Source organism: Anabrus simplex, chromosome 1 (genome assembly GCF_040414725.1).
Source record: "Anabrus simplex isolate iqAnaSimp1 chromosome 1, ASM4041472v1, whole genome shotgun sequence".
Taxonomy (NCBI): Eukaryota; Metazoa; Arthropoda; class Insecta; order Orthoptera; family Tettigoniidae; genus Anabrus; species Anabrus simplex.
Genome location: NC_090265.1, coordinates 186,033,694 through 186,047,350, shown reverse-complemented (window position 1 = coordinate 186,047,350; position 13,657 = coordinate 186,033,694). Strand labels below are relative to the sequence as shown.

Sequence of the window (13,657 nt, the reverse complement as noted above, 5' to 3'; positions counted from 1 at the left end):
ATAAACATAAAAAATTGCTTTAAACGGTGTCAGGGACCCAATATTCACGCTTATTTTTCAGATTTCTAGTAAAAATAGGCTCAGGAAAGAAATATGACTTTTCCTTAACATCCGAACCTCAGTTATCAGACATTCTGTTAACAATCTTGTAAAGGTCCTCAGCAGCGCCCATTGTATAACAGTTATAAGTGACACTGAAACATCATCTATAGCAATCTACTGGATCAGTCAGGAAATGGTAACTGCTGAGGTGGTGATTACTATTTTTGAGAGAAGTTCATTGAGCCCGCCCCACTAAACTCCAATCGAAGAACAGAGAGGAAGAGTCTGGAACGGAAGTACGAAGCTCTCGGTGACAGAAAGGAAAAGATCACGAAAGGCATGAAAATTAAATTATCCTTAGATCTCGCAAACTAATGCCGTCAGAATGAAGAGGTTGACCAGCGAGGTCTTGTAAAAATTATTAAGGTGAGGAGACTGGTGAACGTAAGGTAAAACAATTAATGACCGAGCTCGAGAGCTGCAGTCGCTTAAGTGTGGCCAGTATCCGGTATTCGGGAAAATGCTGGGGCTGTACGTTAATTAAGGCCACGGCCGCTTCCTTCCCATTCCTAGCCCTTTTCCGTCCCATCGTCGCCATAAGACATATCCGTGTCCGTGCGACGTAAACCAACTAGAAAAAAAAAAGGAATGAATGATTCATCTAGGCGACCCGTGGCCACCATAAAACACTTCCAGCTTAGGACATTCTGATGGGTCGTCCCTTTCATTCACCTCCTATGAGAGGACGGGGATACCACGGACGTATCCCATTCCCTAACTACAGGATCGTTTCAGATATGGAGGACCGAGCGAGTTGGCTACGCGGTTTAAGTCACGTACCTGTGAGCTTTCAATTCGGAGATGGTTGGTTCAAACCCCACCGTCGGCAACGCTGGAGATGGTTTTCCATGGTTTAAATAAGGCCACGGACACTTTCTTCCCAGTCCAAGTGCTGTCCTATCCAATCTTCGTCATGACCTGTCTGTAGAACAAATAGCATGTATTCAGTGGGTTATCATAAGATTACCAATAATATACTGGTTTTTGGACCCACTAACTACACTCATGCTCAAAAATTAAGGATAATGCTGATACATGGTGAAACAACGCTATGGTGGGCGGTTTGCGGTTTTAAATCACCTCGGGGTATGACCATGTGGTGCATTTGACCTGCGGTCGTCGCACGGTGGCGCTGGCAGCAGTCCAAATACGCAGAGGTGTGTTGGTGCATGTCAGAGTACAGTGCAGCGAGTAAGTGTGCAGATGTTTTCAGACGTGCTAATGGTGACTGTGTGGTAAAAATGGCTCAACGAACACATATTGATGACGTTATGAGGCGTAGAATAATAGGGCGACTGGAGGCTGGTCAAACACAGCAGGTCGTTGCACGGTCCCTCCGTGTTCCACAAAGTGTGATCTCAAGATTATGGCAACGATTCCAGCAGACAGGAAACGTGTCCAGGCGCTACAGTACGGGACGTCCGCAGTGTACAACACCACAAGAAGACCGATATCTCACCATCAGTGCCCGCAGAAGGCTACGGAGTACTGCAGGTAGCCTTGCTCGGGACCTTGCCACAGCCACTGGAACACTTGTTTCCAGACACACAGTCTACAGACGACTGGACAGACATGGTTTATTCGCCCGGAGACCTGGAAAGTGCATTCCACTGACCCCTGTTCATAGGAGAGCCAGTAAAGCCTGGTGTCAAGAACACAGTACATGGTCATTGGAACAGTCGTCCCAGGTTATGTTCACGGACGAGTCCAGGTATAGTCTGAACAGTGATTCTCTCCGGGTTCTCATCTGTCGTGAACCAGGAACCAGATACCAGCCCCGTAATGTCCTTGAAAGGGACCTGTATGGAGGTAGTGGTTTGATGGTGTGGGCTGGGATTATGATTGGTGCACGTACACCCCTGTATATATTTGACAGAGGAACTGTAACAGGTCAGGTGTATCGAGACGTCATTTTGTACCAGTATGTCCGCCTTTTCAGCGATGCAGTGGGTCCCACCTTCCTCCTGATGGATGATAACGCACGGCCCCACCGAGCTGCCATCGTGGAGGAATACCGTGAAACAGAAGATATCGGGCAAATGGAGTGGCCTGCCTGTTCTCCAGACCTAAACCCCATTGAGCACGTCTGGGATGCTCTCGGTCGACGTATCGCTGCACGTCTCCAAACCCCTAGGACACTTCAGGAGCTCCGACAGGCACTGGTGCAAGAATGGGAGGCTATACTTCAGCAGTGTGCCAACCCGTTGTGCGGCCTGTGTACGTGTGCATGGTGATCATATCCCATATTGATGTCGGGGTACATGCGCAGGAAACAGTGGCGTTTTGTAGCACATGTGTTTTGGGACGGTTTTCTCAACTTATCACCAATACCGTAGACTTATAGATATGTTTCGTGTTTGTGTTCACTATGTGCCTATGCTATTAGCGCCAGTTTTGTGTAGTGCCACGTTGTGTGGCACCACAATATGCAATTATCCTTAATTTATGAGCATGAGTGTATTTCTTTCTTTCTTTCTTTCCTTCTTTCTTAATCTGCTTGCCCTCCAGGGTTGGTTTTTCCTTCGGACTCAGCGAGGAATCCGACCTCTACCGCCTATAGGGCAGTGTCCTGGAGCGTGAGACGTTGGGTCAGGGAGATATAACGGGGGAGGATGACCAGTACCTCGCCCAGGTGGCCTCACTTGCAATCCTGAACAGGGACCTTGTGGGGGGATGGGAAGATTGAAAGGGTTAAACAAAGAAGAAGGATGGAAGCGGCTGTGGCCTTAAGTACCATCCCGGCATTTGCCTGGAAGAGAAGTGGGAAACCACGGAAAACCACTTCGACGTTGGCTGAGAGTGGAATCAAACCCCTCTCTACTCAGTTAGCCTCCCAAGGCTACTTGGACCCCGTTCCAGCCACTTTTCAAATTTCGTAGCAGAGCCGGGAATCGAACCCGGACCTCCCGGGGTGGCAGCTAATCATTCTAACCACTACACCATAGAGGCGGCACTATTTGTTTCGTACTGTGTCGAATGGCTTATATTTACGTTATTCAAAATAATTTGGAAAGTGGAACTTCACGATACTATCGCACTCAACTTCTACCAACATAAAAATATACCATCAGAAATATTTTTCACTGCACTCACAATAGATTCTTACTGTATGACTACACTGCGTCATGTCTGCAATATCGATTGTTTCATGAATTGTGTCGACTGTTTGAATGTGAATTGTTCGAACGATGGACCCTGGACAAGCATAATGTGTTCATCTTAATGTTATTTAAATAAAAATAAAGAAATTCAACATTATATTAAATATAATATTGCACGTTACAGGGGCGAAACTACTTCACGTATGCCTCGGCTGGCAAACATCTTAACTCGCTCGTAAAAGCTCACTTTCGGCTTTTGAAACCTAAATAAGTTTTACGGTGTCGGCAGATGCAAAGGTGCCGAAATTGTCTTCTGCAGTTCTTTCACGCGCTGGTAAATCTAACGACAAGAGACTGTAGTATTTGAGCACCTTCGAATAACTCGAGACTGAACTTGAATCGAACCTGCCAACCTGAGATCAGAAAGCCAGTGCTTTACCATTTCAGCTACTTAGTGTTGCTTTTCAAGCGTCTGTGTCGGCCTCAAGTCCCTCTCAAAGTGTTGATGGTATAAATATGAACATTATATTTGCTCCCAAGGAACTCAAAACGTGGGAGCGTGGAGTGGCAACTATGGCACTCTTATCGAGTGTGACTGTGCCACCACTTCTTACTGTAATGGTGCCCGCTATCAGCTGCCGTATGCAGGGGCCTGAGTTCGATTCTCAGCACTGCCAGAAATTCAAGACTGGTGGGAGGGCGACGATGTCAATGACTTGAGCACATGGTTCGCGAGGATGAGGAATTTACAGGGAAATTTGTGTGGTCTGACAAGGCGCAATTCAAATTTCTGTCCGCCACAATTATGTCTACTGGTCTCCTGTAAATCCTCACGTTCATGTGGAGAAATCGTGGCGTCATGGGTTGCCATTACGCCCGATACACGGGCACCTCAAATTCGGTCTGCAGTTCGGTGCTATCGGCGTTGTTTAGAAGCTGCTGGTGGTCTCTCAGTGCCAAAAATTGTAACTGCAAGTCAAATTTGTCAGATGATATGGACTGTCAAACAGTGAGTACATTTTTTGGAACCCTCTGAGCTTAATTAGGTACAGTTCATTTCGTTGGGGATGTACATGAAATGAGCTGCTATAAATTACCTCAAGATGATGAGACGAATTTATATTTTACCACAATAGTGCCAGGCTCCTCATCTTCATCTCTCCTATCCATGAACATTTGTTATCTTCCGTCTCTTCCAAGAGAAGGTACTGTAAGAGAGGTTCAACACTGCGTTTTGTCTCGTCAGAGAGATTTCTCTCAACCTAATTCCAGAGTGATAGCACGCTGGCACAACCGTCTCTCCCCAGTGTCTGTCCGACCTCTGATTCATCATGCTATTTATGTGCCGTCAATTAAGAACAGTAGCTATATCTAGTGACGGTGTTATGTACTCCATTGATATAATGGTGCCTTGGACACGTGTGTCTTTGCTTCACAAGGACCGCGCGTTTGAGAGGGTTCATTCCGCCTTACTTTGCTGTGTTGTGATGCTGCACCAATTTGATTCAAGGACCAATCCATCTTACGACTGGTAGTAACAATTTATGAGTTACCAGAACCCTTCAGTTGATATCCTGCAATTGATGGGTGCGTACAGGAAGACTATATTGGCAAATTGTAAGATAGTTAAAATGAGTGGAGCTTTCTTACTACTTGGCGTTGTGATAAAACCATGTTTTAGCGTTTTCTAGAAGCATTAAAATTAAAGCATGGAACTAGCTGTGGAAACAATTTTCGAATTAACATTTATGAAGTTCGTTGATTTTTCTAATTTCCCATTGCCTAAACCTTTGACTGTTATTTTGGAATTGTTATTCGGAATATATTATTTTTTCCGAACAGGAACAACCGGAACTGTTCCAGAAATAGAACAACTTCGCCCATCTCTAACTCCTGTAGTCAGTGCTGTAATCGAGAGTATATGCGAAGCCGTTTAACGAAGAACAAGGGGACAGCTAGTTAATAATAATAATAATAATAATAATAATAATAATAATAATAATAATAATAATAATAATAATAATAGTGTTACTGTTTTTTACGTTCCCGAGAATACACTACACATTGCATCAATTCAATCTATATATATAAAAGCAAGTCCGTCTGGAGCGATGTATATATAAATATTTAAAAATGAAAAAAAGACGTGAATTAATGAGGCACTTCCAGAAATCTCAGAAATTTGAAACTTGGTACGGGAGAAGCTGATGACCCCAGGATCCCTAGAAAAATCGAAAATTCTCTAAATTCCCTCAAGGGGGCACGCTGGGGGGCCTCAAATTTTGGGCTCAGCATAAGAACGCAGTCGTATAACTTGTCCAAAACGACAACCTATAGGTTTCGTGGGCTTAAAAATTTTCGGGAATTTCCTAATTTTTATCCCCCGTCCCCCAAATCAAGATGGCGGCACAACCTGCCAGACGAGGTAGAAAATTGATATTTGGTGAAATTATAGCTTTTTGTCCCTAACCGACGCAAAAATTCCAATATGTTCAAATTTTTCACTTTTTACCCCCAAAGATATCGAAATATGGAGGCAATTTTAATGACTGTGCAGACATTCCTTTTGTGCTATTTGTTGGCTAAACGGTAAGTCGTATCACAAAACGGATGGCACAATCTCGCTTCAATTCGGAGTGATCTACAACTTTGGTCCTATGATATTTTGTCGTATCTCTCTCCCTTATACGTTAGATTTGGCCGTAGTTCTGGATTGTTCGTAAATTTGGTGATTTTTACAAGTATATTTCATTGTTTGACACTCTTATATGAATGATAGGATCATCAAGTTGGGTTCGCACATTGGTACGATCAAGGGCCATATGTGGACCAAGTTTCATGATTCTAGTTTATACATAAGTAGGCAAAAAGTAATGTAAGATGTTACAAATGCACCCAAATTTCACCCTATTCAAATATTGAACTCAATTTACCCACTAAATATGGGAGATACGAGGAAATGGTTCAGAACCCAACATGTAGAGCGATAAATGAGGCGCCTGATGGCGCAAACCGTTTGTTAAAATCATGCACCGTTTAGGAGGTATGAATCTCGAAGTGGAAGTCTGCCCTTTTCAACATGCTCATGCTTATCCCTCATCTTATAAATAAAGTTGTAGGGGGTCCGCTGTCTGTAATTTCATTTGTTTTGCCAATTTTCCAGTTATTTATCCGTTTTAGTTCAACTCAAGACCGAATCGGTGGTTTTTACTTTTCGTGTCTGTTTGTTTGTTTGTTTGTTTGTTTGTTTGTTTGTTTGTTTGTTTGTTTGTTTGTTTGTTTGTTTGTTTGTTTGTTTGTTTGTTTGTTTGTTCCACCATCACGGCAATACGGCTGGACAGATTTCAACCAAACTTCATATTTGGAGTATACTCACCCCGAGGAAGGTTTCTATATGCATATCATTTTAAAATCTTTGATTAGACGGGGATTTATAGGAAAACCAGAACGGTTTTCCTCCATTTTCTCTTATACTATTGATTTACTGTAAACTCCGTGGACCGTATGTGAAACGTCTCTTCATTATAAACAATTCATAATCTACCTTACTATTCAAATGACGGAGAAATTTACTATTTTCTGCGGTATCATGGTCTGCGTGTGTGACCGACAGACCGACAACGAACGTACAGGTTGCCATGGCAACGTCTCTGACTGCTTGCCAGCAGGGAAGTAATGTATTGCCATTTTCCTCATCATTCCTTTAAATTCGTAGTTGTTCCTTGGGTAGAAAGCAAGAGAGTCGTCAATCGGCCATTCTGGGGAATATTGGCGGAATATCATTGGAGGTTATAACCGTCCTCGAATAGCTTATGTAATAACACAAATATTCATCTTCTTACCTGATTACCTAAGAATTCCTGTGCCTAAATTTCTCTCCGATTACCCCTTTCTTATATCCATAACTCAAACCGGCATAATTTATTGAGGAGCATTTGATTTTCCAATACATTCACTTGGTATTTACATATTTGTCGTCATCCAGATGTCCTCAGTTATAATTCATTTTCAACTTACTAAACTTTATTATTTTCTTCCTTAATTACCACGAATGTATGTGAGTGCTAATCCCGAATGCTGGACACTCTTTTCTTTGAGGAAATATTCTAAGCTATGCAAATGTATAACTTTTGGCCTAGGAAAATTCCGAAATATGGATGCAATTTTAACGACGGCGCAGACCTTCGTTTCAGGGTAATTGGTGGCTAATCAGTAAGTCGTATCACAAGTCAGAAAGCAAATGGCGTTTCATTTTGGAGAGATCTACAACTTTTGTCCTATGACTTTTCGTCGTATTTCTATCCCTAATACGTTGAATACAGCTGTGTTTCTCGATTTCAAGTTGGTTTTGTACTTTTACATGTATATGTTATCATTGGCACACTTATAGGAAAGGTAGAATTATGAGATTCGGCACGCACATTGACATGACCATTGGCCATGTTATAGCCAAATTTTATGATTCTAGCTGTCACATGAGTATCAAAAATATAAAGTAGTATGTGAAAACTGTACAAAATTTCACCCCATTCACTGACTCTAACTCAAGCTAACCTATAAATATAGGAGATACGAGAAGATGTCATAGGACCAACCATGTAGAGCACTGAAAGGGGCGTCTGATGGTGAAGTCCGTTTGTACATACGTCACACAGTTTCAAATCAGTAACTATCGAAATAAAGGTCTGCACTTCTAGAGTGTGTCTGTACATTGACAATTTTGGCGAAATTTCCGTACAGTTACCCATTTCAGGTGTAATAATGACCATCTGCATATATTCAGTTTTGGTGTCTGTTTGTTTGTTTGTTTGTTTGTTTGCTTGTCTGTTTGTCTATTACTTGGAAACTACTGGATATATTTCCACCAAACTTGATATTTACAATCCACCTGTCCTTTCGTAGGTTTTAGGGCAAATACTGTTTCTAAATCCCTGAATTGACTGGGGGATTATACGAAACCGAAACCGTGATTTTGCATTCCCACAAAATATACACAACCAAACTTAATGTAAATTTACCTGCCTTAATGGAAATTAATTTCTAAGCCTTTTTCCACATGTGCATCATTTTAATACGAGGATTAATAAGGGAGATATCATTAACGGACCGTTTTCCGGTACAAGTCCCACCGGACTTAACTCAAGAGCGAGTGCTTGTAAAGCGTATTTTTTACAACTTGAAAACTACTGAAGATATTTGAGTCAAACTTTACATTAACATCCACCTGTCCAACGGTAGGTGTTAATCGTCAATAACATTTCATGTTCCCAGAACGGACTGGCGGTTTATAGGGAACCGAAATGGTTTTAACTCTTACACAATATATACAGTACAAGACCAACCTGACTGGAAATCGACCAAACGTGATGGAATTCCACCTCTAAAACTTTTTTTCATGTGCATTTTTTCGACAGGAGGATTAATAAGGGATATATCATAAACGGTTCGTTTTTCAGGTTAAGTCCAGCGGATTTAGCCCAACAGGTGTTGTACGTGGAGCAGGTTCCTTATCTATCTATGTAAATAAAATCGTATCGACTGTGTGCCTGTACATTGCCTATTTTGCGAAATTTTCGTACAGCTACACGTTTAAGGGGTAATAATGTCCATCTGCATATTTTTTGGTTTAGTTTCTTGAAAGCCCTAATTTTTACACTCCTCACCGAAAACCCAGATTGCGGCATAATCTGCCAATCGAAGAAGGATATTGAAATTTGGCAAAATTATACTTTTTAGTCTGTAACGGACGGAGAACTTCCAAGATCTTTAAATTTTTTTCCCTTTTTATCCCGAAGAATATCGAAATATGGAGACAATTTTAATGATGGTGCAGACCTTCGGGAAGAATTATCACATAACGGATAGCACAATCCCCGTTCAATTTGGAGTGATCTACAACCTTGGTCTTACGACATTTTGCCGTATATCTATCCCTTTTACGTTTGATTTTACTCTATTTCTCAATGTTAAGTAAATTTGGACTTTTCACATACATAATTCATACCTTCCATCACTTATAGGAAAGATAGAATCATCAAACTCTACACGAAAATTGGTCCACCCAAAATACTATGTATGTATCTGATTATCCGAAAGCAATGCAATGTGAGGTAATCTTACACAAATTTTACCCTATTCCACGTTTCTAACTCAATCTGACCCATGAATAGATGAGATATCATAAGACCAGCAATTTAGGCCGCTAAATCTGGCGTCTTATGGTACAATCCTTTCTCGATATGATGTACCGTTTAGCAGCAGTTAATCTGTAAATGAAGGTGTGCAATATTGTAAACAAGCACATACTTTCGTATGTCGAACTGTATATATTCAATGATGTCGATTTTGTAGCGATCGAGAAATGGTGTGTCTGCTATTGTAATCAGCACTCCCCACACCGACTTTGACTGGCAGTAGGAATGGGGTCCTTCTCCAATTCCTGTGTAATTGGCATTAATAAGGCAGGCCTACCATTGTAATGAATAATTCACTTCTCGATTTGACTTGCAGAAAGCAAGGGAGCATGCAGTTTTGTTCAAAACTCCCCTTACCTGATTGTGTTTGGCTGTAGGCAAGCGTTCCCGCAGTTATAAACAGATGTACCCATCTAAAATGTGACTGGTATTAGGCATAGTGGCCTGCTATTTTGATGAAAACTCACCAACTTGGTGTGACTGGCAGTAAGCTGGCTGGCAGTTGGAAAAGGGGCCTGTCATTATAATGATAACTGCACAACTCAATTTTGACTGGTTGTAGGGAAGTTTCCTGCCATTATAATATAAACTCCTCAATTTGTAATATGTCTGGAAGTAGGAAAGGAGGCTGCCATTGTAACGGAAACTCCCCAAATCGATTGTGACCGCACAGTAGGCAATGGGGCCTGCAATTATAATGTAAACTTCCCAACTCGATTGTGAATGGCAGTAGCACTGCCTTCGTAATGTCCAGGCCGTACTGTACCTCTGATGACGTCACGCTTTGGGGGGAACTTGAAGGCGATACGCATACGCTCCGCTTGAATAACACACTCGTTTAATTTACTTAAAGAACTGTTAACACCTTATAAAACCAAAACCTATCGTCAAATATTTGTTAATTCTGACGTACAATGCATATTCTTCTCCGTAACGTTCTATTTCTCGCGTATATACGTTCGTTTGCGTGAGGTACAGCCTAACACTTTGAGACATATTCTTGTGATTTTATCCATTTTCTGGTCAACTGGAACATTCACACCATACACACTCACAGAAAACATGCAGCCAATTACCATTACTATTTATTACAAATAGTAATTATTTCTGTACCTCACTGTTTCCACTCCATGAACACTGCAGCTTTCCTGGACCTCTTGCAGGAAGTTACACGAGTATGCAGTAGGTCTGCTCTCTTTGAAGCACTTTGTTGAATACACAAGTCGGTGTGAATTTTGGAAAAGTTATTTAAAAACATATTCACCCAAATATATATACACTGTCCGGCCAGGTCTTCCAATTTCTTCCCGCAGTCACAAATGGCGAGGGAATCTGCCAACTGCATTGACTCCAAAGCCAAGGATTCTGAGACACACTTAGGATTGTCTGAATTTAGAAATACCATCTTATATGCATCTGACACTAACACACAAAATACTTTGTACACCTCAATTCTAAGTTCTATTGACATGTCTGATGGATACTTTAAGCCCCCTCGATTTAGGACATTCAGATATCTTACTTCTGGAGGTAATTCATATATAAGATCTGAATCTGTCAGAAGATAAAATTTACATAAATCACACTGCTGTTTGATACTCTTTTTTTTTTGTTGCTATTTGCTTTTCGTCGCGCCGACACAGATAGGTCTTACGGCGAGGATAGGACAGGAAAGGTCTAGGAATGGGAAAGAAGCGGCCGTGGCCTTAATTAAGGTACAGCCCCAGCATTTGCCTAGCGTGAAAATGGGAAACCACGGAAAACCATCTTCAGGGCTGCCGACAGTGGGGTTCGAACCCACTGTCTGCCGAATACTGGATACTGGCCGCACTTAAGCGACTGCAGCTATAGAGCTCGGTGGTACTCATAAATAAGACTTGCATTTTCAAATACACCGAATTCAGATAAGCCATAGGTCTGATTACATAAAAATACAGGACCTACCTAATGGGACCCATGTTTATGACATAATAAAAAAAATGTAACTCACCGTCAGGACGTGACACTCTTATTTCTCTCAGGATGTGATTTTCAGGAAAGTGCTTGATACACACAACTGTGTTTTGATTAACTATTAAATTCTCCTTGGGAATAGCCTTCTTCCATAACTTAACTCGTTCTTCATCAGAAGGAAACACAAATACCGGAGTTTACTCTCCTTGTTTATAACTGGCTTTGCAGCCAGGCACACAGCAACTCTTAGGCATGGTGATTTCCCTCCCTGATCATCTTAATTGAAGTATATACAAGTCGTGGTTAATAATAAAACACAGAATGCACAAACTCAATTAATTTTACACTATAAATATAACTTTACACAAATAAACTACAAAATTAAAAACCGAAGAACGATCTTCTTAACCTAGGCCTATAGCTTCACATAAATACACGCTCACACTAAGTTTTCTTCACTAATTAACGACTTTCCACTTAATAATGGAGTCGATGACGACTCATTTTCACATATATCTGAGTGAACATGCAGCCATCGTTAAAGGTTTCAATAAAACTGCGAAAATCTGTTTAACTCTACTAACTCATGTGCTAAACTTCCCCCCTAACGATCAGCTGATTGCTTTCCCGCGCTTGTTACAGTACGGCCTGGGCATCACGAAGGCAGTGGCAGTAGGCAAGTGAGGCTGTCATTATCATCACAAATCCGTAACAAGCACTTTACATTGGAAACAACGTATGGGGACCTCTCCATGCTGTTTCTCGTATAACGCTAAGAGACATGCTATTTTAAAACAATCTTATTTACTGCATGTACAGTATTTACTTCAATATTCGTATACAATGCAGAATACCATAGAGAAGCACGGGTACATTTGCTAGTATCTTTATAAGCTAAACCTCTGAAGCTGTAGATCCCTTGTCATGAAGTAATTAGACGAGAAAAATCTATGCCCCGGGTGAGGATCGAACTCACGACCTTAAGATTATGAGACTTACGCGCTGCCTACTGCGCTACCGAGGCTACGAGTGCCGTAGCGATTGCACACTGAATTCATCATGGCGTAACTTAGCATTTTTTTTTGTTATGTAAATTATTTTCTATAAATCGTACGTAGTTTGCTGACGCTGTTGTTTAATCCATGAAAATGAAATTAAATGAATATACAAGATTGACACAATCTCTTTCTAGATACCGGCACTAATAGTTTTACATTGAGATGGGGAGCATCGATTTGATTCACATATTGACGTTCCCATTAACAGAAGACACGTTCCGTTTAGTGTACGATTATCCTACTCGTCGTTTTTCTAAGAGAAGCAGTCTGGCTTTCACCAAGGCAGTCACGCTTCTAATCCCGGCTGTTGCATGCGAGATTTTTAAAATAACTCTGACGTTTGTTGTTTCTACGTAAAACTGGATGTCATATGGCTGTGATCACGATATCAACAGTCAAATAGAACTACAACTACTGAACAGGTATTTTAGGTTTTGGTGGCGTTGACGACTTCAGAAAATAGTAATTTTTATTCGAAGAAATACTGACTATTTTCCCCAGTTTCTGGAGGCCGAAGCTGCTAGGAGGGAATATTGTTGTTAAGTTACGTTATTGTTGTTTTCTTCTTCTACTTCTTGTTCTTTATCTCCAGGGTCGATTTTTCCCTCAGACTTAGACCTCAAGGGCAGTGTCCTGGAGCTTCAGACTCTGGGTCGGGGAATACAAGTGGGGAGGATGACCAGTACCTTGCCCAAGCGGCCTCACCTGCTATACTGAACAGGGGCCTTGCGGGGTGATGGGAAGATTGGAAGGATAGGTACCATCCCAGGGTGGCAGCTAATCACACTACACCACAGTGGCAGACCTTAGAACTTTTCAATCGTGAAATAATCAGTGTTTCGCCCCAAGTGTTCTCTTCAGCTGGAGTTCCACACCTTTCCAAGGCATCAACAGCAGGCCTCACTCTCACGAAGTAGTTACAGAGGAAAAAGTCATGCCTCGGGTGAGGATCGAACTCACGACCTTAAGATTATGAGACTTACGCGCTGCCTACTGCGCTACCGAGGCTTCGAAATTACAACGCTTTCAAAGTTTATATATCAGCCATGACGTTAATGCTTTTTTTTTTCTCCATTGGTTTTTTTGCATTTTTATTTCTACTGATCTCCGCCTCTGCGGTGTAGTGGTTAGCGTGATTAGCTGCCACCCCCGGAGGTCCGGGTTCGATTCCCGGCTCTGCCACGAAATTTGAAAAGTGGTACGAGGGCTGGAACGGGGTCCACTCAGCCTCGGGAGGTCAACTGAGTAG

At 41.7% G+C, this 13,657-nt stretch overlaps 2 non-coding genes across 2 annotated transcripts; both read right to left on the bottom strand.

Moving 5' to 3' along the window:
* Positions 1-12,301: 12,301 nt before the first annotated feature.
* TRNAM-CAU (transfer RNA methionine (anticodon CAU)) lies at positions 12,302-12,374 on the bottom strand. Its single transcript has one exon. It is a non-coding gene; the product is annotated as a tRNA-Met (tRNA).
* Positions 12,375-13,343: 969 nt separating this feature from the next.
* TRNAM-CAU (transfer RNA methionine (anticodon CAU)) lies at positions 13,344-13,416 on the bottom strand. Its single transcript has one exon. It is a non-coding gene; the product is annotated as a tRNA-Met (tRNA).
* Between the last annotated feature and the right edge of the window lie 241 nt (positions 13,417-13,657).